This window comes from Neofelis nebulosa, chromosome 3 (genome assembly GCF_028018385.1).
Source record: "Neofelis nebulosa isolate mNeoNeb1 chromosome 3, mNeoNeb1.pri, whole genome shotgun sequence".
Lineage (NCBI taxonomy): Eukaryota > Metazoa > Chordata > Mammalia > Carnivora > Felidae > Neofelis > Neofelis nebulosa.
This window is the reverse complement of record NC_080784.1, coordinates 131233706-131258495: the sequence shown is the minus strand read 5'-3', so window position 1 is coordinate 131258495 and position 24790 is coordinate 131233706. Positions and strand designations below refer to the sequence as shown.

Genomic DNA, 24790 nt, shown 5'->3' with positions numbered 1-24790 from the left:
GGCACCTGGGTGGCTCAGTCGGTTGAGCGTCTGACTTCGGCTCAGGTCATGATCTCTCATTCTGTGAGTTCGGCCCGCGTTGGGCTCTGTGCTGACAGCTCAGAACCTAGAGCTTGCTTTGAATCTGGGTCTCCCTCTTTCTCTGCCCCTCCCCCACTCATGCTCTGTCTCTCCCTCTCTCTCTGTCAAAAATAAACAAACATTAAAAAAAGGAATATATTGAACGCCTTCCCTTATTAGCTATATGGATGCATCCCTTTATTTAAAAAATGTAAATAAAGTACATATGGACTTGATTTAAAACTGGGTTATTTGTAGTACCTTTTTCATAGAAATTGTTACACAATTACGTTGATGATCATAGTAATTACAATTCCTCACAAGAGACAGATGCTGGTTTTCTAACAATTATAAAATGTGTTCCATTTTTAGAAAAAGTCAAGTTTAGATTGCTGATGCTATTGTTATGATGTTAAGAGAAGAGAGTCTATCTTTCTTGAAAAATTATGACAAATGTTTTTAAAGGAATTTATTTGAACTGAATAGATATTTGAAAAAGAATGCTTGGGGCGCCTGGGTGGCTCGGTTGGTTAAACGTCCGACTTCGGCTCAGGTCATGATTTCACGGTCCGTGGGTTCGAGCCCCGCGTCGGGCTCTGTGCTGACAGCTCACAGCCTGGAACCTGCATCAGATTCTGTGTCTCCCTCTCTCTCTGTCCCTCCCCTGTTCATGCTCTGTCTCTCTCTGTCTCAAAAATAAATAAATGTTAAAAAAAAAATAAAAAAAGAAAAAAAAAAAGAATGCTTATTTCTGATATATGAATATCCACTGTGAAGTTTCCTAATTTAACACACAGACATTGAAGCCAGGTAATATACAAAAGAAGCATATTCTCTTACTGTGTCAAGTCTTGTCTAACTACCTTATGTTACTAAAGGCTGTATCTGATAGAATTAACCCTGTCTAGTTCCTTATCAAAATTGGAAGTGTATTAGACAGCCTAGCCCTTTAAGAAATATGTCTGAAAGCAATCTGCTTTGTTTTTCTGTTTTGATGTCCAGTTGTTCTTTTCTATCTTGTGAACTTGGGCTGCAGCTTCACCTCACCCCTGATGACTCTGACTGGTTTGCCTGCTGGCCCTTTTGCATTCTCCTTGTTCCTCATTCCTATTCTGGATTATTTCTGAGTCTGAATTTGGACTCTAAGCTCCAGCCGGGTGAACCTGGATAAAACCATCTTGTTTTGTTCCTACAGGCATTTCCTCCTCAATCATGATAGCTGTAAACACAGACACTCTCAAAAACTAGGGAGATTTTTTTTCAACATTCTCTGGGAGAAGATTAGGCCTTTTTGTGTTTTTTTTTTTTTATTTTAACTTTTTTTTTTTTAACGTTTATTTATTTTTGAGACAGAGAGAGACGGGGCATGAACGGGGGAGGGGCAGAGAGAGAGGGAGACACAGAATTGGAAGCAGGCTCCAGGCTCTGAGCCATCAGCCCAGAGCCCGACGCGGGGCTTGAACTCACAGACCTCGAGATCGTGACCTGAGCTGAAGTCGGACGCCCAAACGACTGAGCCACCCAGGCACCCCAGATTAGGCCTTTTTGTAAAGTTACTAATGTATGAGGATTTTATATTAAAAAAAATTAACTCATGATGGGAGACCCTGTACTTTTTAAAGACTGTATTCATGTTTGTTATTGTATAAATTTTAAATTACATAGCAGGGAGGTGTGTGTGGTGGTGGAGGTGAGATAAAAACAATATTTTCAATATTTTAGGTCCAGTCTCTAAGCACCTAACCAAACCCAATAGCTTTGTCCTTCTATTCCCCCTAAACCCCTTGAGAATAGCCTTGATCAGATTAAAGATTGTTTAGCCCCTTCGGATTGAATGCTGACTCTACCCTGTAGGTAGATAATCTTATTATCTAGATGAGTTTTGTAAATCTCTCCAGATTGTTTCTGAACCTACTTTCTCTTCAGCCTAGACTTCCCTAGCAGCCTTTGCAGCCAGGGCTGTGCTGTCTGCCATTACATATTATAACACTTATTACAAAAGCTAAGTTGAGAATACAAGAGTTTTATTAATGACAGTGCTACAAAACATAGGGTGAATCCTCTGTGCAAGGCATGTGCTAGCCTTATGAAGGAGGGTATAGCAATATGCACTGAAAATTGTTCTATTTCAGATTATTTAAGGCATATTCATAAAAGTCCAGAGAATTGTCCCTTGGGACATGACTTTGGGCATTAAGAAAACAACTCTAATTCTGGAAGAATCAAAGTTCAAGAGTCATCATGTGATACTTTTTAGAAATTAGGTGAGGGCAGTGAAAATAGCAAGATAAATGACCACATAAACAAGTTGACCTATTATAATTAATAGAAGAACAAAAAAGGAAGCACAGGTTTTAAAATGTCTTAAAGTGCCTTGAAATAAGATCAAAATGTAATTATGTTAAAAAAGCTAAAACACACTTAAAATCTAAGTTTACATATAATTACTGGCTTGGTAAGAATTGGAACAAATGCTGCACATTAAATAATGTAAAATACTTCACATAGAACTTGGAACCAGTTAATGCAGTTTTTCAGTATTTCTCTGGTTAAATGTTATTAGCATATTCCCAAAAGTAAAGATCAGAAAACTGGAAACCATCAAAATTCCCTGTGATGTCCACAGGCTAGTGTACTTTTGCCTTTAAATATAAATTTTTATCTGTCCTAAGAAAGCACAGACTTTTTAAGTGCCACTTGACAGTCTTTTGAAAAACAGGCATTTTGACCAAAAATATTGAATTTACTTGAAGACTACTATTCATTTACCATTCAATTTTTCTTCTGCTTTCCCCATCATACCATAAAAAGAGTTTGAGAACTATCTTTTTAAAAAATTTTCTTTGATTTTTGGACTCCATCAGTGCTTCACAGCTTTGGTAATATAATAAGTTTCTTGTATGTCATACTTAAAAAGATAATATCAAGAAAAGGCAATATTAAAATAATCTGTTATAAGTTGATTTCTATATAGTTGCATTTTCTCAATTGTGCGATAATTCTAAATATTCTAAGAATGGTGCTAAATTTTTAATTCTCTAAATTTTTAAAGAAATAATTATAAAATGACCCTTTTCTTGACAAAATGGTGGAATACGACTTGACTAATCGCATCATACACTTTTTGGATCTGCATCTAGTCTTTCCACTGCTCAAGTTTCTATCCATAAAAGAGATATATAATGAAAAAAGAATTATTACAAGGGAAATTGGATTTTCTCAGTGATACCAGCAAGGTATACTTTCCTATGGATATATACAAAAATCTTTATTCAGATGATATTCCACATGCTCTGAGAGAGAAAAGAACCACAGTGGTTATACAACTGAAACAGCTTTGGGCAGAAACAGAACCAATTGTGAAGATGTTTGAAGATCCAGAAACTACAAGGCAGGTACCGTCAATCAGATGGTTAGATGCTGTTTGACTACACAGAGGACAAGCATAGTTTTAGACAGGAATATTTAGATACACTCTACAGGTCTGCAAGATTCCAATATGAATGTGGGAATTATTCTGGAGCATCAGAGTATCTTTACTTCTTTAGAATGTTAGTTCCAGCAACAGATAAAAATGCTTTGAGTTCACTCTGGGGAAAACTGGCCTTTGAGATCATAATGCAGATTGGGATGCAGCTACGGAAGACCTTACATGATTAAAAGAGACCATAGGAAATAATTCTGTGAGTTCCCCTACTTGAGTTTCTTCAAGAGCAAACATGGCCATCCACTGGTCTCTGTTTTCGTCAACCACCCAAAGGGCGTGATAACATTACTGATCTCTTCCTTTACCAGCCACAGTATCTTAAAGCAATTCAAACAATGCATCCACATTTTCTATGCTATTTGACTACAGCCATTCATAGCAAAGATACTTGAAAACACTTAACGGTGCTAAAAGATCTGGTTAAAGTTATTCAACAGGAGTCTTACACATATAAAGACCTAATTACAGAATTTGTTGAATGCTTGCTTTCATGTTAACTTTGACTTTAATGGGACTCAGAAAAAACTGAATGTGAATCAGGATTTGTGAATGACTTCTTGGCGGCTTGTCTTGAGGATTTCATTGAAAATGCTCATCTCTTCATATTTGAGACTTTTTGTCGCATCCACCAGTGTATCATCATTAACGTATTGACAGACAATCTGCAGAAGATACATGACTCCAGAAGAAAGGTGGATTGTAAATTTGATTAGAAATGCTAGACTGGATACCAAGATTGATTCTGAATTAGGTCATGTGGTTATGGGTAACAATACAGTCTTACCCTAACAGCAAGTGACTGAAAAGACCAAAAGTCTTTCATTTAGAAACCAGATATTGGCCATGAATATTGAGAAGAAACTTAGAATAGTAGGTCAGAGGCTCCTAACTGGGCAACGCAGGACTCTGGCTTCTGTTGAAGATTTGTAGAAGACAAGATGAAAAAACTATAAAATAAAGATGAAATAATAAAATCATTATATAAAGGATGATATACATTTTAGAAACAACATATTGAGGATAAATTTTGGGGAATTTGAATAAAATTGGCTGTGTTTCAAAAAAAAAAAAGAAAAGAATATAATAAGCATCCAAGTACAAAATAATTAAAAAATTACTGAAATCATGAGAAAAATTAAGCCAGGTTATTTTTTATTTCAGTGTTTGTGTTTTTTTTTTCTCTCAAACCTCCCAACTTATTCTAATATTACATTATTTTGATAGTAATTTTGAAACCAATATTTATTGGATGATAACTATTTATCAGGTCACGTACTACATGCTGTATATTCCTTACAACATACATCCTTACAAAATCCATACAGTTTGCGTGATTTTCTTCCCTTTACAAATGAGAGAATAATGCCTTAAAAGGTTAAGAAAGTCAACAAAGTCATGATATTGTAACTGTTAGAGGTAGATATTAAGCCCAGCTTTTCTCCCAGAGTTCATGCTTTACCTAATAAACAATTTATTCATTGTACCATAAGGTACTATTCCTATTTTTGTTCTTTTGTTTTGTTTTTAAGGAATCTATCTAGTCAGCCAACCAGTTCTGAAAGATTGTATTAACTCATGACTAATTTGTTTTGATGTTTCCATGTAATGAGACATTTTATGGAGATGACATTTTATGTAGTGTCAGTATATCAAACATGACTGAAAAGAAGTAACATTTATCTATGAGTCCTCTATAAGTATTCTATCCTATAGAATTCTATTTCAGTGCTAAATTTATTTTGGTTTAGGAATCTTCAAATTATATCAGGTGAGTACATCTTTGTTTTAAGAAGACTTGATGTCCTAGGGAAAAAAAAAATGAAAGATAAAATCATTCAAAATGGATTCTTTTTTTTTTAATTAATTAATTAATTTATTTATTTTTTAATATATGAAATTTACTGTCAAATTGGTTTCCATACAACACCCAGTGCTCATCCCAAAAGGTGCCCTCCTCAATACCCATCACCCACCCTCCCCTCCCTCCCACCCCCCATCAACCCTCAGTTTGTTCTCAGTTTTTAACAGTCTCTTATGCTTTGGCTCTCTCCCACTCTAACCTCTTTTTTTTTTTTTTTCCCTTCCCCTCCCCCATGGGTTTCTGTTACGTTTCTCAGGATCCACATAAGAGTGAAACCATATGGTATCTGTCTTTCTCTGTATGGCTTATTTCACTTAGCATCACACTCTCCAGTTCCATCCACGTTGCTACAAAAGGCCATATTTCATTTTTTCTCATTGCGACGTAGTATTCCATTGTGTATATAAACCACAATTTCTTTATCCATTCATCAGTTGATGGACATTTAGGCTCTTTCCATAATTTGGCTATTGTTGAGAGTGCTGCTATAAACATTGGGGTACAAGTGCCCCTATGCATCAGTACTCCTGTATCCCTTGGATAAATTCCTAGCAGTGCTATTGCTGGGTCATAGGGTAGGTCTATTTTTAATTTTCTGAGGAACCTCCACACTGCTTTCCAGAGCGGCTGCACCAATTTGCATTCCCACCAACAGTGCAAGAGGGTTCCCGTCTCTCCACATCCTCTCCAGCATCTATAGTCTCCTGATTTCTTCATTTTGGCCACTCTGACTGGCGTGAGGTGGTATCTGAGTGTGGTTTTGATTTGTATTTCCCTGATGAGGAGCGACGTTGAACATCTTTTCATGTGCCTGTTGGCCATCCGGATGTCTTCTTTAGAGAAGTGTCTATTCATGTTTTCTGCCCATTTCTTCACTGGGTTATTTGTTTTTCGGGTGTGGAGTTTGATGAGCTCTTTATTGATTTTGGATACTAGCCCTTTGTCCGATGTGTCATTTGCAAATATCTTTTCCCATTCCGTTGGTTGCCTTTTAGTTTTGTTGGTTGTTTCCTTTGCTGTGCAGAAGCTTTTTATCTTCATAAGGTCCCAGTAATTCACTTTTGCTTTTAATTCCCTTGCCTTTGGGGATGTGCCGAGTAAGAGATTGCTACGGCTGAGGTCAGAGAGGTCTTTTCCCGCTTTCTCCTCTAAGGTTTTGATGGTTTCCTGTCTCACATTCAGGTCCTTTATCCATTTTGAGTTTATTTTTGTGAATGGTGTGAGAAAGTGGTCTAGTTTCAACCTTCTGCATGTTGCTGTCCAGTTCTCCCAGCACCACTTGTTAAAGAGACTGTCTTTTTTCCATTGGATGTTCTTTCCTGCTTTGTCAAAAATGAGTTGGCCATACGTTTGTGGGTCTAGTTCTGGGGTTTCTATTCGATTCCATTGGTCTATGTGTCTGTTTTTATGCCAATACCATGCTGTCTTGATGATGACAGCTTTGTAGTAGAGGCTAAAGTCTGGGATTGTGATGCCTCCTGCTTTGGTCTTCTTCTTCAAAATTACTTTGGCTATTCGGGGCCTTTTGTGGTTCCATATGAATTTTAGGATTGCTTGTTCTAGTTTCAAGAAGAATGCTGGTGCAACTTTGATTGGGATTGCATTGAATGTGTAGATAGCTTTGGGTAGTATTGACATTTTGACAATATTTATTCTTCCAATCCATGAGCAGGGAATGTCTTTCCATTTCTTTATATCTTCTTCAATTACCTGCATAAGCTTTCTATAGTTTTCAGCATACAGATCTTTTACATCTTTGGTTAGATTTATTCCTAGGTATTTTATGCTTCTTGGTGCAATTGTGAATGGGATCAGTTTCTTTATTTGTCTTTCTGTTGCTTCATTGTTAGTGTATAAGAATGCAACTGATTTCTGTACATTGATTTTGTATCCTGCAACTTTGCTGATTTCATGTATCAGTTCTAGCAGACTTTTGGTGGAGTCTATCGGATTTTCCATGTATAATATCATGTCATCTGCAAAAAGCGAAAGCTTGACTTCATCTTTGCCAATTTGGATGCCTTTGATTTCCTTTTGTTGTCTGATTGCTGATGCTAGAACTTCCAGCACTATATTAAACAACAGCGGTGAGAGTGGGCATCCCTGTCGTGTTCCTGATCTCAGGGAAAAAGCTCTCAGTTTTTCCCCATTGAGGATGATGTTAGCTGTGGGCTTTTCATAAATGGCTTTTATGATCTTTAAGTATGTTCCTTCTATCCCGACTTTCTCCAGGGTTTTTATTAAGAAAGGGTGCTGGATTTTGTCAAAGGCCTTTTCTGCATCGATTGACAGGATCATATGGTTCTTCTCTTTTTTTTTGTTAATGTGATGTATCACGTTGATCGATTTGCGAATGTTGAACCAGCCCTGCAGCCCAGGAATGAATCCCACTTGATCATGGTGAATAATTCTTTTTATATGCTGTTGAATTCGATTTGCTAGTATCTTATTGAGAATTTTTGCATCCATATTCATCAGGGATATTGGCCTGTAGTTCTCTTTTTTTACTGGGTCTCTGTCTGGTTTAGGAATCAAAGTAATACTGGCTTCATAGAATGAGTCTGGAAGTTTTCCTTCCCTTTCTATTTCTTGGAATAGCTTGAGAAGGATAGGTATTATCTCTGCTTTAAACGTCTGGTAGAACTCCCCTGGGAAGCCATCTGGTCCTGGACTCTTATTTGTTGGGAGATTTTTGATAACCGATTCAATTTCTTCGCTGGTTATGGGTCTGTTCAAGCTTTCTATTTCCTCCTGATTGAGTTTTGGAAGAGTGTGGGTGTTTAGGAATTTGTCCATTTCTTCCAGGTTGTCCAATTTGTTGGCATATAATTTTTCATAGTATTCCCTGATAATTGTTTGTATCTCTGAGGGATTGGTTGTAATAATTCCATTTTCATTCATGATTTTATCTATTTGGGTCATCTCCCTTTTCTTTTTGAGAAGCCTGGCTAGAGGTTTGTCAATTTTGTTTATTTTTTCAAAAAACCAACTCTTGGTTTCGTTGATCTGCTCTACCGTTTTTTTAGATTCTATATTGTTTATTTCTGCTCTGATCTTTATGATTTCTCTTCTTCTGCTGGGTTTAGGCTGCCTTTGCTGTTCTGCTTCTATTTCCTTTAGGTGTGCTGTTAGATTTTGTATTTGGGATTTTTCTTGTTTCTTGAGATAGGCCTGGATTGCAATGTATTTTCCTCTCAGGACTACCTTCGCTGCGTCCCAAAGCGTTTGGATTGTTGTATTTTCATTTTCGTTTGTTTCCATATATTTTAAAATTTCTTCTCTAATTGCCTGGTTGACCCACTCATTCGTTAGTAGGGTGTTCTTTAACCTTCATGCTTTTGGAGGTTTTCCAGACTTTTTCCTGTGGTTGATTTCAAGCTTCATAGCATTGTGGTCTGAAAGTATGCATGGTATAATTTCAATTCTTGTAAACTTATGAAGGGCTGTTTTGTGACCCAGTATATGATCTATCTTGGAGAATGTTCCATGTGCACTCGAGAAGAAAGTATATTCTGTTCCTTTGGGATGCAGAGTTCTAAATAAATCTGTCAAGTCCATCTGATCCAATGTATCATTCAGGGCCCTTGTTTCTTTATTGACTGTGTGTCTAGATGATCTATCCATTTCTGTAAGTGGGGTGTTAAAGTCCCCTGCAATGACCACATTCTTATCAATAAGGTTGCTTATGTTTATGAGTAACTGTTTTATATATCTGGGGGCTCCGGTATTTGGCGCATAGACATTTATAATTGTTAGCTCTTCCTGATGGATAGACCCTGTAATTATTATATAATGCCCTTCTTCATCTCTTGTTACAGCCTTTAATTTAAAGTCTAGTTTGTCTGATATAAGTATGGCTACTCCAGCTTTCTTTTGGCTTCCAGTAGCATGATAAATAGTTCTCCATCCCCTCACTCTCAATCTAAAGGTGTCCTCAGATCTCAAATGAGTCTCTTGTAGACAGCAAATAGATGGGTCTTGTTTTTTTATCCATTCTGATACCCTATGTCTTTTGGTTGGCGCATTTAATCCATTTACATTCAGTGTTATTATAGAAAGATACGGGTTTAGAGTCATTGTGATGTCTGTATGTTTTATGCTTGTAGTGATGTCTCTGGTACTTTGTCTCACAGGATCCCCCTTAGGATCTCTTGTAGGGCTGGTTTCGTGGTGACAAATTCCTTCAGTTTTTGTTTGTTTGGGAAGACCTTTATCTCTCCTTCTATTCTAAATGACAGACTTGCTGGATAAAGGATTCTCGGCTGCATATTTTTTCTGTTTAGCACACTGAAGATATCGTGCCAAGCCTTTCTGGCCTGCCAAGTTTCAAAGGAGAGATCAGTCACGAGTCTTATAGGTCTCCCTTTATATGTGAGGGCACGTTTATCCCTTGCTGCTTTCAGAATCTTCTCTTTATCCTTGTATTTTGCCAGTTTCACTATGATATGTCGTGCAGAAGATCGATTCAAGTTACGTCTGAAGGGAGTTCTCTGTGCCTCTTGGATTTCAATGCCTTTTTCCTTCCCCAGTTCAGGGAAGTTCTCAGCTATAATTTCTTCAAGTACCCCTTCAGCACCTTTCCCTCTCTCTTCCTCCTCTGGGATACCAATTATGCGTATATTATTTCTTTTTAGTGTATCACTTAGTTCTCTAATTTTCCCCTCATACTCCTGGATTTTTTTATCTCTCTTTCTTTCAGCTTCCTCTTTCTCCATAACTTTATCTTCTAGTTCACCTATTCTCTCCTCTGCCTCTTCAATCCGAGCCGTCGTGGTTTCCATTTTGTTTTGCATTTCGTTTAAAGCGCTTTTCAGCTCCTCGTGACTGTTCCTTAGTCCCTTGATCTCTGTAGCAAGAGATTCTCAGCTGTCCTGTATACTGTTTTCAAGCCCAGCGATTAATTTTATGACTATTATTCTAAATTCACTTTCTGTTATATTATTTAAATCCTTTTTGATCAGTTCATTAGCTGTTGTTATTTCCTGGAGATTCTTCTGAGGGGAATTCTTCCGTTTGGTCATTTTGGATAGTCCCTGGAGCGGTGAGGACCTGCAGGGCACTTCCCCCGTGCTGTGGTGTATAACTGGAGTTGGTGGGCGGGGCCGCAGTCCGACCTGATATCTGCCCCCAGCCCACCGCTGGGGCCACAGTCAGACTGGTGAGTGCCTTCTCTTCCCCTCTCCTAGGGGCGGGATTCACTGTGGGATGGTGTGGCCCGTCTGGTCTACTTGCACACTGCCAGGCTTGTGGTGCTGGGGAGCTGGCATATTAGCTGGGGTGGGTAGGCAAGGTGCACGGGGGCGGGAGGGGCAGGCTTAGCTCGCTTCTCCTTAGGTGATCCACTTCAGGAGGGGCCCTGTGGCAGCGGGAGGGAGTCAGATCCGCTGCCGGAGGTTTGGCTCCGCAGAAGCACAGAGTTGGGTGTTTGCGCGGAGCGAGCAAGTTCCCTGGGAGGAACTGGTTCTCTTTGGGATTTTGGCTGGGGGATGGGCGGGGGAGATGGCGCTGGCGAGCGCCTTTGTTCCCCGCCAAGCTGAGCTCTGCCATCCGTCCGGGGGCTCAGCAGCTCTCCCTCCCTTTGTCCTCCAGCCTTCCTGCTTTCTGAGCAGAGCTGTTAACTTATGACCTCCCAGACGCTAAGTCGCGCTTGCTGTCGGAACACAGTCCGTCCGGCCCCTCCGCTTTTGCCAGCCAGACTCGGGGGCTCTGCTTGGCCGGCGAGCCGCCCCTCCGCCCCGGCTCCCTCCCGCCAGTCCGTGGAGCGCGCACCGCCTCGCCGCCCTTCCTACCCTCTTCCGTGGGCCTCTCGTCTGCGCTTGGCTCTGGAGACTCCGTTCTGCTAATCCTCTGGCGGTTTTCTGGGTTCTTTAGGCAGGTGTAGGTGGAATCTAAGTGATCAGCAGGACGCGTGGTGGGCCCAGCGTCCTCCTACGCCGCCATCTTCCGGAACTTCTCCTCAAAATGGATTCTGAATTAGGTTTTAGTACTTGCCATATTACCAGTATTATTAGTATTATTAGTACTTGCCGTACCTAATGGATAGGTAGTAAATATTAAATTAAATTAATGAGCATATTAATTAATTAGTTTAAATTATTCCTATATAGAGCCTTTTTTTTTTTTTGGATCATTTAAGAAGTTTTGTTTTTGAATCAAATTTTTCTGTAAGTGAGAGAAAGCCAAGTCCTAGTTGCTTAATCAGAGTGAATGTTAGGAGTAGGGCTGACTTGAGGCAGCTGTATTTAGAAATAAACAGAGCTCTCAATTTTTGGCGTCTCTTAATGTCCTGGCTCCGTTTTTTGCTGTGTTAGACTCCAGTCTCTGGCTTTGCATGGTAAGAACATGGCAGCAGTAGTTGAAACACCCCACATCCTTCATATTTCTGTCCAAAGGCAAGTACTACTTTTTTTCATTCCCAGTACCTACAGCAGAAGGCTCATGGTGTTCTTTTGGTTCTGATAGCATAAATATACACTAGTGAACCAATCCCAGTGGTTAACAAAACGGTAGTCCTGATTTAAGTATAAGTGAGTTCCACAAAATATTTTTGAATTAAATGTGAGGAAGAATGTTTTCCCTCAGAGGGAAACTGGGATATGGTTTCATGAAGGATAATTAGATGCCAGCTGAGAAAAACAATAGTTATCTGCTGTAGCCTTCAAGGATAACATCTATGACTTCATTAATTTGAGGATTAGAATTTTCAGTTTCTGAAATGCCTAGTTCTTACTCGTCTCAGAAAATTATGTGTTCATAAGACAGAGAAAAAATTTATCTTAAAATGCCATTAATGTGGTAAGTCATCAAGTTATACAAACTATCTTTTGCCATACTTTGATGAGTTATTAGAAAGAATCATAACTTATCCTGGTGCCCTAATTTAATGGAAAGTGTGCAGTGTGTTCATCTTTTTTATTGTTAATTCTGCACTTCTTGAGATACTGACTTCACGTTATCTTTTTATTTCATACACAGGAATTTCTATATCAATTCACAGTGGGTACCAGAATATGAACTTGTGGGAACTCAGTGAAATGGAACCCGATCAGTTTAAATTTCTTTTAAGTATTTCTGTCTGGCTTTAATAATGTACAATTAATATAAAAAACCATTTAGCTTTTATCAGTTAGTCAAGATCTGTTGGCCTAGTTTCAAAAGTTGGTCTCCTGGGCATAATGGACATAATTGAAACTCCTGTTAAATTTTTCATTTTAATGAAAATATTAAATGACTTGTGGAGTAGCGTGGTAAATTTGCAGCCCAGATCTCAGAGGGCTGGGCTGTGATTTCATTCTGCTGTCTTCTACTATTTTATTCTCAACATTTACAAAGTTTATTAAAACAATTTCAGTCCAGTCCTTTGGCTTTGTTTTTATATCATTGCTTTCCAGGGTGACTTAGGTTTTTATTTTATTTTCATAATTACCTCTTTATAATTGAAAACTACAAAAGGGCATAGTTATCAATGGGAAGCAAAATATACACTGAATAATTCTGCGTTTTTTTTTCTTTTCTCAACTGTGGATTGAATACAGCAATATAGGGTGATATGCTTGACACTACAAAGAACTATGGATTTTAAAAAGTTCTAATTTTTAGGTTCAGAATATAATGAACTACAGTTATTTTTAAAACTAGTTTTAATATTTTCTGGTAGATAAAATTGAATACAATTGAAAGTACCCTTTAATATTTAGGGTATGTATTTAGAATAAAATGATAGTTCCTGAGTACATTTCTTTCATTTGGAAATTATAAAGCTTTTTACTTTGCTTTTGGCATTGTATGTCTTTTTCAGATTATGTTTAATATTCTTGTGAGTCTACATTAAAGTAGGAAAGGGCACAGGATAAGAGGGAAGGATAAAATTAAATCTTACCAGGAAGTAAATTTTAATTCTGCATTTCTATATATTCACCTGTTTTATGGCATAAAAGTGAGTAGGCTTAAAATCCAATGATTAAAAACCTTCATTAAGTAAATTTAGCTGAAGATATTTAGATAAATTTCTATAGAAAGAAAACATAAATTTTACCAATTAATAATATGTTCACTTTTGTTTTATTCTTTAATAAATACATCTAGTACTTATTGATAGTGTTTACAATATCTCAGAGACCAAGCAAGAAGAGTCTCAAGCAAGCTGGGAACATTTCTTATTTGATATTCACAATACGCTTGCAGAGTTTATAATAGGGTCTCATTTTACAGAAAGTAAATTCTCAAATAAGTAGCTCACCTGAGGTCACATAAGAATTGGAGTCAGAATTCAAATTTTTGGTATGGAATCTGAAGCCTGCCTTTAAATCTATATTGACTCATATTATCACCAAATGTTCCCAAATCTAAGTCCCTAAGTAGCTATTTGTGTGAAAGATAAAGTAAAACGTATAAACAGTATTTTTAGGTATTGTAGAGAAATGTTGTGATTTAAGATGAATGATTTTAAAATAAATTTATTATTAGAGGGGAAGAAACTAACAAAGACTTAGGCCCTAAAAGTGGAAAAATTGGGGAAATATAATTTTAATATTTTAATTATTATATAAAGCCACAACTATTCTGAGAAGTTTAGTGCACAGTATCTATTGTTTCTCTTACCGCAGAGATAATAAGCCTTAAATATGAACATTTGTTCTTAATATTTAAGGTTTATTATCTCTGTGGTAAGAGAAAAGCAATGATACAAAAGAAATATGTAATAGAAATAATTAAACTTTAGAAGATTAACTCTGTGTCAAGCACCGCCATAGGCATTTAACATGTATTAACACTTTTGAATGTTTATTTATTTTGAGAAAGAGAGTGTGAGACTGGGGGAGAAGCAGAGAGAGAGAGAGAGAGAGGGAGAGAGAGAATCCCAAGCAGGCTCCACACTGTCAGCACAGAACACGATGTAGGGCTTGATCTCATGAACCGGGAGATCATGACCTGAACCAAAACAGGAGTCAGATGCTTAACCAACTGAGCCACCCAGGTGCTCAACACTTTTAATGTTTACAGCAACACTATAAGATAGTTAATATTACCATACTCATTTCTAGATGAAGAAAGAGACACCTGGAGAGGCTTACTAAGTTAATATGGTCCTAGAGTTAAATGAGAAATGGTACAATTTAAACCTTGGCAGCCTGGGGGCGCCTGGGTGGCTCAGTCGGTTAAGTGTCCGACTTCGGCTCAGGTCATGATCTCGTGGTCCGTGAGTTCAAGCCCCGCGTCGGGCTCTGTGCTGAGAGCTCAGAGCCTGGAGCCTGTTTCAGATTCTGTGTCTCCCTCTCTCTGACCCTCCCCCGTTCATGCTCTGTCTCTCTCTGTCTCAAAAATAAATAAATGTTAAAAAAAAAAATTAAAAAAAAATAATAAACCTTGGCAGCCTGATATACAGCTAGATGTATTAACCGTTATTTTATACAGCTGTATTCAAATGGTAAGTGCTAATACCTTAAAAAGTCAGCAAAATATAAGCATTGAAGTATATTTTTACCACTGTTAAATATATTGAAGTTTCTCAGGTCACCCCGTATGTATGCCATGTCTTCTCCATTTTGTTCCCATTAAAACAAAATGAAACAGAAGATAGATTATTCAGCATTTTATGTTAATGATTCAGTTCTATTATTCTCATTATCTGACAAGAAATTCTTGACTCAACATAGAGTTCTACACGTATAACTCATTAAAATTGATTTCATATTTTCTTCTAATATTATCAATCACATGTAGGTGATAATGCCCTATTTCCAGGCATAGTTACATGTACTTTCCCTAAACACTTTCCCCACTGATAAACACATCTTTCTTTTATTCATTTTATTTGGTTTCCATGAACAAGAATTATTTGATTCATGCTTTTCATGCATTTATGTTGTTATTCAAACATCTTGGTTTATTCCCTACTTCCTTATCTGAACAAAGTAACAAATTAGTACACTTTCAAATGTAACCAAGTAAATGACATCTGGGTACTTTTGCAAGCTAATAAAAGATAGTGAGGATTTTTGAATTCGTTAACATCTTGTGAAATAATATATTTTAAATAGGGGCACCTGGGTGTCTCAGTTGGTTAGGCGTTTGACTCTTGATTGGGATTGTCTCTTTCCCACTCTCTGCTCCTCCCTTGCATGCACGTGTGCACTCTCTCTCTCTAATAAACTTAAAAAAAGTGAAGTTTTAAATAATACATTTTAAATATGTATTACAATTTTATAGCCAAATATTTTTACTATAGTAAAATATCGCCTACTTGATAGTAAAAAAAAATAAAATAAAAATAAAAATTAACACTTTTTCTCTACTGCCAAATTTCTTTTTTTTTTTGCTATTAAAATTTTTTAATGTTTTAATTATTTTTGAAGGAGAGAGGGAGACAGAGCATGAGTGGGGGAAGAGCAGAGAGAGAGGGAGGCAGAGAATTTGAAGCAGGCTCCAGGCCCTGAGCTGTCAGCACAGAGCCTGATGTGGGGCTAGAAGTCATGAACTGTGAAATCATGGCCTGAGCCGATGGGACGCATAACCGACTGAGCCACCCAGGCTCCCCTCTTCTGCCAAATTTCTTCTGAAAATTGCCTTGTTCTCCATTTTAGCACCTGGAATAACACCTGGAACACAGTATGTGCTCAATAAACATTTAAAAGAACTTAAATTGGGTGCCTGGGCGGCCAAGTGGGTTAAGCATCAGACTTCAGCTCAGGTTATGATCTCACGGCTTGTGGTTTCGAGCCCCATAAAGGGCTCTGTGCTGACAGTTGGAAGCCTGGAGATTGACTGCTTTGGATTCTGTGTCTTCCTCTCTCTCTGCCCCTCCTCCACTCATGCTCTGTCTCTATCAAAAAGCGATTAAACATTTAAAAAAATTTAAAATAAATACATTAAACAAGAATTAAAAAAATAAAAGAACTTAAATTGTATTTAACTCCTTTTTCATTAACTGAAATATAATCCCACTTCATCTGCTTGATGGTTCTTTCTGGTTTAGCTAACTTCTCTTTGCATAGAATATTAATGAAAAGTGATTCTTGTGTTTAAAAAAAAAGCCTTTCTGTTGCATTTCTGTAATAAAATATACGGCAAAATAAATTAGACCTGAGCCTACCAGTTTTCATTTGGGTGAAGTGTTCAGATATTTGTTTCCATTACAATGAAAAATTAAACATATAAATTACACACAAGTTGTTGTTATAATACACTTGAAACATGAAAGCTCATGTAAATATTGTCATTTTTACAAGTTTAAAAAATTTTTGAAGATATTAGAGTTCTTCTTCTCAGTATTATTTAAATGCCTTTTCTGGCATAAGCAGAAAAGGACTATTAACTGATATATAACAATAGGAAGCAACTGTTACCAGAGAAAAATGCCCTATAGATAGCATTTATAAATATTTTTCTTATAGTGGAAGAAAGGGTTGTTTGTTTATTTTCACATTTACTGTTCAGTTTGAGCACTTTTGCAGTTTAAAAACTTAACCAAAAGGACATGGGTAGCATAAACATTGACAAATACATAAAAGTCAGTTTGAGATTTAGGACAGTTGAAAAATACTAATAATACTAATGAATATAGAAGTACATATTGCTTTGTAATTTCAAGACTTAATTATATTGCCATTTTAAAAAATATTTTATGGTATTATGCCACAATAGTCTACTTTGTTTTTTGTTTTTTTGGGGTTTTTTTTGTTTTGTTTTGTTTTTGGTTTGTTTTGTTTTTAAACATTTTTTTAAGTTTTATTTTTATTTATTTTGAGAGAGAGACAACATGAGTGCAGGAGGGGATAGAGCAAGAAAGAGAGAGAGAAAGAGAGAGAGAGAAAAAATCCCAAGCAGGCTCTGCACAGCCAGTGGGGAGCCCAATGCAGGGCTGGAACTCAGGAACTGAGAGATCATGACCTGAGCCTAAACCAAGAGTTGGGTGCTTAACCAAATGAGCCACCCAGCCACCCTAGGCTACTTTGTTAATAATGTTGCAGTGTTATAGTGTTAATAGTTGGTTTCAATAACATGACAAAAATTGCCCTGATAGAATACATAATGTTACTGTTTTATATGGAAAATAAAATAAGCTACATGTAAGATGTATGTAGGAAAATAAGAAATTATTACTAAAGAGTAAAAATTCCACAGTGTTCAAAACCACAGGATTTTGAGGGACTTTTATACGGATTTTGTATGCATGCACTTATTTATACTGCATCTTGTTTTAAATGTAATTTAAAGCCATTTGTCATGGTGCTCAGTGCTTTCGATGGGCCTGAGGTGAAGTGTCCTCTGGTTGTTTACTTCCCTGTGTTGAATTGAAGGCAGAAAGAGAACCCACAAGGTAGAGAATATTTCCTTCCTGATACCATCTACATAATATATATATATATATATATATATATATATATATATATATATATATTTTTTTTTTTTTTTTGTTCTCTTGGCCAAGCTATTTTAAAACGATATATGAGTGATACACAATACTGAATTTACTTCATACTTTCTTTCTACTTAAATATATAAGTAAAAAATATGGCTAGAAGGTTGTTAAGCTGCCACCATAATTCGAATACTTATTTGCTAAAATAATATTAATTTTTTAATATATTTTGGTTTAAAAAATCCTTAATCTTTGAGTTTCTTTCGTTGGTATTGAGATGAGTAAAGACTTTTTTTTGTTTAATATTCCTTTGAGCACTAAGTACTATTTGTTGAGGTATAAAACAGATTCTGACATACAATGTTTACTTCAAAAATGAATGAATGTTGTAATATACTGTGACAAGTTATGTCAACCTTAAATTATATTATTAAATCACTTGAGAAAATGAAATATGGGGATATTTTTTTCCCTTTGATCATCTTAGTTATAGTCTTATTTTTAAAAGTTTCAAATTCTCATAGGAAAAATATTAGGAACAAACTTAAACCAAATTATGTTTTAAATTAATTTAAATGTATGATATTATAATAATGTTATTTTTTCATTATTTCAGTTTATAGGGAAAATATCTGTTCCATTTTTGTTCCAAGTGCCCTTTCTTTGAGTTTGTTAATCTGAAATTAATAATTTGGTGAGTCCTCCAACATATTCTACTCTATTTATTAATTACTCATAATATAAATGATGACTACATTCTGATTAGCTCAAATGCAGTGGTAAACACTTAAGTAGCAATGGCATAAAGTCACCTTGAGACAGTAGATATGATTTGATAAGAGCTATATAGTGATTTATATGCTTGAATACTTTTGATTCTCCTGTAAAGATTACCAATTCTTTTTTTTTTTTTTAATTTAACAACATTGCTCGTTTTATAATGGGCTTAGGAAGTTTTATTTAAAAAAAAGAAATACGTTATAATGGTCATACAAGGGTTATACAATTCCACATAACATGGTCAATACTGGTTTCTTAGACTAAATAATTGACGCTGCACATTAATAGTAACAGGTATAATTGTCTGTTATGAGAAATATGATGTGTAACAAGGAGTTAACCATTTGAAAGGCTATTCACCTAAAGGAACAAAATTTATTGAGAATCTACCATGTGCCAAGCACTCTTCTGGCCACTGGAGACACAGAAGTGAACAAGGCATAATGTTTTCTTGGAGCTGGTATCTAGTGGGAAGATGGGAGGGTACACTATAAACAAACAATAATGTACAATCAGGTAATAATAAGTGTTAGGTTGAAAAATTAAATAGTGTATGGGAAGACAGAAAAAGCTATATCAGGGTGCCTGGGTAGCTCAGTTGGTTAAGCATCGACTTCAGCTCAGGTCGTGATCTCCTAGTTCGTGGGTTTGAGCCCCACATCAGGCTCTGTGCTGACAGCTCAGAGTCTGGAGCCTACTTTGGATTCTATGTCTCCCTCTCTCTCTGCCTCTGTTTGTGCTCTATCTCTCTCTCAAAAATAAATAAACATAAAAAAATTTAAAAAATCTATATCAGATAGGGTAGTCAAGAAATTCTTCCACAGAGACAAGGATAAAGGGAGAGGGAGCCAATGTGATGGTCTGGGGAGCACCAGTAAAGCCAAGGCGAACTCAGTATCTAATGGGAAACAATAACTTCTACACATATGATGGCAAAGGCTGCTACTATTAAAACTATGTGAATATTGAATTCTTTTAGAATAATTTTGTTTTATTTCTTCTTAAAGGTAAATTCATAGTAAATTGGAAGCATTGATTGTGATTAATAATAGACAACAAAATCTAAAGCTGTCAGGATCTCAGAGCTCATAATTAGGTTGCAGAGTGGTGAGGGGTGGGGAGCACCCCTTTAAAAATGGCTGAGCAGTCTTGCTCTGCTATAGTGAAATGATGAAAGCCAAAATAATTTTGATTTTGTTTTGGGAAATAACATGATGCTAATTACTGGTGCATAATTTTCATGTCCAGCCGTACACATCAACAAGATTAGCAGTCATCGTAGCACTAGCAGGAGTTGTGGTGATGGTGGTGGTAATTTCAGTGCTAGTGGAATCACTTGAAGGAATGTCATCTTTGTGCTAGAAACAGTGCGAACTTCCATGATCTATTTTTATTGCCCCAAACAAACTTTAACATGTGTGCTGATCTTATCCCTACTTACAAATGAGGATACTCCAGTTAGGAGAGTTAATAAATCTCTTACGGTCACAGTATCAGAACATTTTCAGGGGGCAAAACTCAAACTCAGTGTCATCTCATCACACAATCTGTGCTACTTTTAAGGAAAAGTGTCATACATAATGATTTGTCATGCAGTGGCATTGTGGAGTGTGAAATTGAAAGAGTACTGAGAAATTCTCGGTTTTAGAGTTGATTATGCTGTGTTTTTGATGTGTGAGAAAGACACCTCTTTACACTGTGTCTGTGAAATAAGCGTGTCATTGCCATTTTTTTTTCAGATTTCTTCTGATAAACAAATGAGTGTGCATAAAGACAATATGAAAAATTTATTTAAACTCAATAGACGTTAAGAGTACTCTTAAGTGCTATTCACTGTGTTATGTGCTGAGGATAAAAGCAGGAATATGTTAGAGACCAACCTTCAAGCAGCAAATAATAAAACAAATAAAATTGGGTTCCACCCCAGTTCAAGAAGAAAAATTGCATATGTCAGACACCATTCAGGTTTAATAAATGTAGTGGACATCTGTAATTCTTATACCAAGCCACCCTCTTGGGGTGACTCATTTCTTCACTTACTCCAGGTCCCTTTGTTTTGGATGGGGCTCACTCTAGCCCTGGGCTCTAGGAATAGGCACCATAACTCAGGCTCAGTCAATGAGAGGGCCATAGCTATAGTGACTGATTTAGAAAGATCATGACACAAGTCTGGATGAAGAGAGGGACAGAGGGAGAGAGGAGAAAAGTGAGAGAGAAAACATGAATATTTAAAATATTGTTCCAGCTTTTCTTGTTCATTGGACATTTCATCTATATAAGCTAACAAATTCCTGTCTGCTGAGAACTAAGCAGGTTACATATGAGCTGGGAATTTTTAATATACTGAAAGACTGACTCAAACAGTATGACTATGTGGATTCATTTAAGATGAAGTTAATGTTGAAGTTAATAAGATGCTTTAAGTTTTTCAAGATGATGAGTATTTAAGCTAAGTCTTAAGAAGCAAAATCTAGAAACGTGACACCAAATTTTATCATGGAGAAGGGGAAAGTGCCTTTACCGAGAGTCTAGCAGATACTAGGCAGGAAACTAATATTTTACATCTACATTTTATTAGCTGAAAGAAGGAAATTACGTATATATTTCTTATTATTAACTTTGCTAAAATGTATATTGAGACATTCACTAAATCTAAAAAGTGCGAGGAGTTTTGGTATTTTTTATTGTCTAGCACAAATCATTAGAAAAAGTGACATGGTATGAATTTTATTCTAGGAAGATACTTCCTGGTACAGAAAGAAGAATGGACAAGAGGCATGGGAGATTAGAACAAGCAACATTGGCAGAAAGTTCTTAAATTAGTTAAATTAAAAAAAAAATTACAGGGACGCCTGGGTAGCTCAGTTGGTTAAGTGTCCGACTTCTGCTCACGTCATGATCTCATGGTTCTTGAGCCCAAGCCCCGTGTGGGGCTCTGTGCTGACAACTCAGAGCCTGGAGCCTGCTTCAGACACTGTGTCTCCCTCTTTCTCTGCTCCTCCCCAACTCGTACTCTGTCTGTCTGTCTGTCTGTCTCTCTCTCTTTCTGAAAAAATAAAGAGTAAAAAACAATTTTTTAAATAAAAAAAAAAATTACAGAGAAAGACTATTGCTGAGAGATGGTTGGAGCCTTCAGCAGCATAGCACCGGAGGGAATGGATATAAGTAAGAAAGATCTAGGAGATGTTCTGGAGTAAGAATCATCAGGCCTGGAGAACTAAAAATATGTAGGCTATGGTGGAGATGGAATGTGTTTCCATGGATATATGAGAGGGTAGAGGATTTATTAACAGAGGCAATATGTAAAGAGTGAAGGGTATATTAGCAGGGAAGAGGGATATCTTATGAGAACACTAGCCAATGCTGATTTGGAACATGGATTTGGAGAGCCTGAAGTGTTTTTTTTCTGTGAAGACTAGCATTTGTTCATGCATCATTTAAAAAAAAAAATTGTTGAGCATTTAAAGACAAGTCAAGCACTTCTCTAGACAAATTTCCTGCTCTCACAAACCTTGTATTCTAGTGGTAGGATGCAGAGAACAAAAATTAAATGAATAAGTATATGTTATATCAAGTAGTAAAGAATTATAGAAAGAAATATAAATCATAGTCAGGATTTGGGGCTGTTATAATTCCGGTTAAGGAAGGAATCTCTGAGAAGAGATCTGAAAAAAAAATTGAGGGAGTTAGCCATAAGGATATCTAGGATAAAAAAATTTCAGACCTTGAATTGCATTTAGTTATGTACTTGACTGCAGTGTGAAGTTCTGAAAGGGACTGTTATACTTATCATTTAAAAAAAAATCTAAGTTTGGTTTCAGAGTGTCATCATATCAATCCTGGATATCCGCCTTAGGCTTTCAAGAAATTGTCATATGCCTTATATGCTCTCTCTTTATCAGTCACAAGGTACTCTTCTATTTTTCCAACCAATTTTCATTCAGGGATCATTTTCTTCAAGAAGTCAGGGTAGATCAAATACTCTCTTTCATACCCCAAAAGATATTTCTAGCATAATACCATAGAGTTAGGAGTCTATAAAATTCTTGAATACATGACCTATGGTTTACATGTATCAGAATGACTTAATGTCAATAAAATTTTGTTGAATTGAATTAGAAATAGGAGTAATCTAGATTGACTGAAGTATAGAACATGTACAGGTAAAAGAATGACACAAAATATGAGGAAGAGAAGACATAAAATATGAAGTTTCCAAAGATAACTAAGGAAAAAACTGGCAAAACAGCTGATTCAGTAACTAAACCAACTTGTCAAGGAATGAATCAAACACAAGAAGAAGGCTGCTGCTGCTTTATAGTGTCCTCTGTTTTCTCCTCTTTTCCTTCTGTCTAATTAAGTAAAGCTATATAAATATAGCACAGAGCAGTATCTGACAGAAACTTATAGCTCAAAAAATATTCACATTTAGAGTCAGCTTTTGAAAGAGAACCCTTGAAATATATTTACATCATTTTCTTTTATTAAAGGAGTCAATGAATACACTAGATAGATTAATTAAGGTGTATGCACATATGTATTTTTTGATCAAAATCTTATTGCTGTATTCAGTTTAAATGGCAGAAGTACTTTTTTCAGATAAGAAACAATCTCTTTTTTTCCCCCTTTTTAATTTAGAAACAACTGACTTTCTAGTTTGGGATCATATGACTTTGGATGATGACAGGGATGTCATAAATGAGATTCTTACTAGAGTCCCCTGATTCAGGTCTTTAGTCTAGTGCATTGGTCAGACCCGAAAGTCTCCTTGATGTCTCATCACATTTTGGTACAGTACTGACATATTTTAAATTTAACTCCATGGATTCCAGGATACACATGATCTTTTCAGAAATGATATATTATTATAAGAACTGCATAATCTTTGTGCAGAAATGTTTACTACAGTCAACTGCAAAACCGATATTACTATTCACTCTTTATATAGTTATAATTTGGTTTGTGATTTTGACCTTGTTTTAAAGATTTTATTTTACTTTATTAAGTAATCTCTGCACCCAGAATGGGACTTGAACTTACAACTCTGAGATCAAGAGTTGCATGCTCCACTGACTGAGCCAGCCAGGTGCCCCTAACCTTGTTTTAAATAGCATAATTCAGTAGCAGATTTTATTCAGTTTGAAATGAAAAGTTAGCTTTGTTTTTATTTGAGATACAAAAATTCTTCTATATCTTAAGTAAAATGTTGTCATGATATTATATAATTATATCACACTTTAGTAACTAGATGGATTCTTTCCAGTGCTTAGTTATTGTTTACTTTATTGGAGAGGAAGTGTTTCTGGGATTGGCAGCCTGTGGCAACTCCCCCTAATAAATGTAATTAGCTACCCCAAAAGAAAAGTATATTAATGATTCCATTTAGCATGTTCCTCACTGTATGATGTAATATGGAGAACTATTTCTCATGTTTAGTCTAAAAAGATTTTTAACACAGTTGCTGGGTTAACATCTTCAAATATTTTATTAGATTTTTCTTTTTCTAGTACAGAATATCCATAATTCAAGTTATTAATCTGTTTTTACCTATGCTTTGTCAAATAATTAATTATTTTCTATTACTCATTGCATTTTCCTAAAATTTTGAAGGTATTTGTAATAAGGTGAATATGACTCCAGCTATCACCATTAACTCTCATTTTTTCCTCTGATGTGTCTTCCTTAACAAGATTGTACAAAGATAGAGAAGACTATTAGTATAACCCTCAATCTCACAAAAAGAATCTTCTAGCTATTATAAAGTTAACCTGGTATCAATATAGGAGACGAATGGTAGATAATATCCATAGGGCAGATAGTAAATAATGTATTCTGCTTCCATCAAATTATATTCATAGTTTAGTGTTTATTATATTAAAAAATTCAGTGTTTGAGTCAAGTTAACACTGCATTTCTGCTGCTGATAAACTTTAAAATATATTAGTATTTTAGTTGTTTAAGACAGGCTTTCAATGTTTTCCCACATATATATTTATGGGTCATTGAAGGAATATCACTGTAGTTTATAAACAGGCTAACTTGAAGTAAACAATAAATATAATCATGCATGCATGCCTGTATCCATCCATCTGTCTATCCATATATATACATATATACCTATATGTACATGTATACATGTGTATATACGTACATATATAAAATTTGTATATGTATATATACAAATACATACATACATACATATATACATTTGTATATATACATATGTACATATATGTACGTA

General features: G+C 36.0%; 1 protein-coding gene and 1 pseudogene across 3 annotated transcripts in view; both read left to right on the top strand.

Moving 5' to 3' along the window:
• The window catches only part of CCSER1 (coiled-coil serine rich protein 1), a 1309738-nt gene that overhangs the window by 1074743 nt on the left and 210205 nt on the right, over positions 1-24790 (top strand). The window lies entirely within an intron of this gene.
• On the top strand, positions 801-5347 carry LOC131506012 (eukaryotic translation initiation factor 3 subunit E-like; annotated as a pseudogene).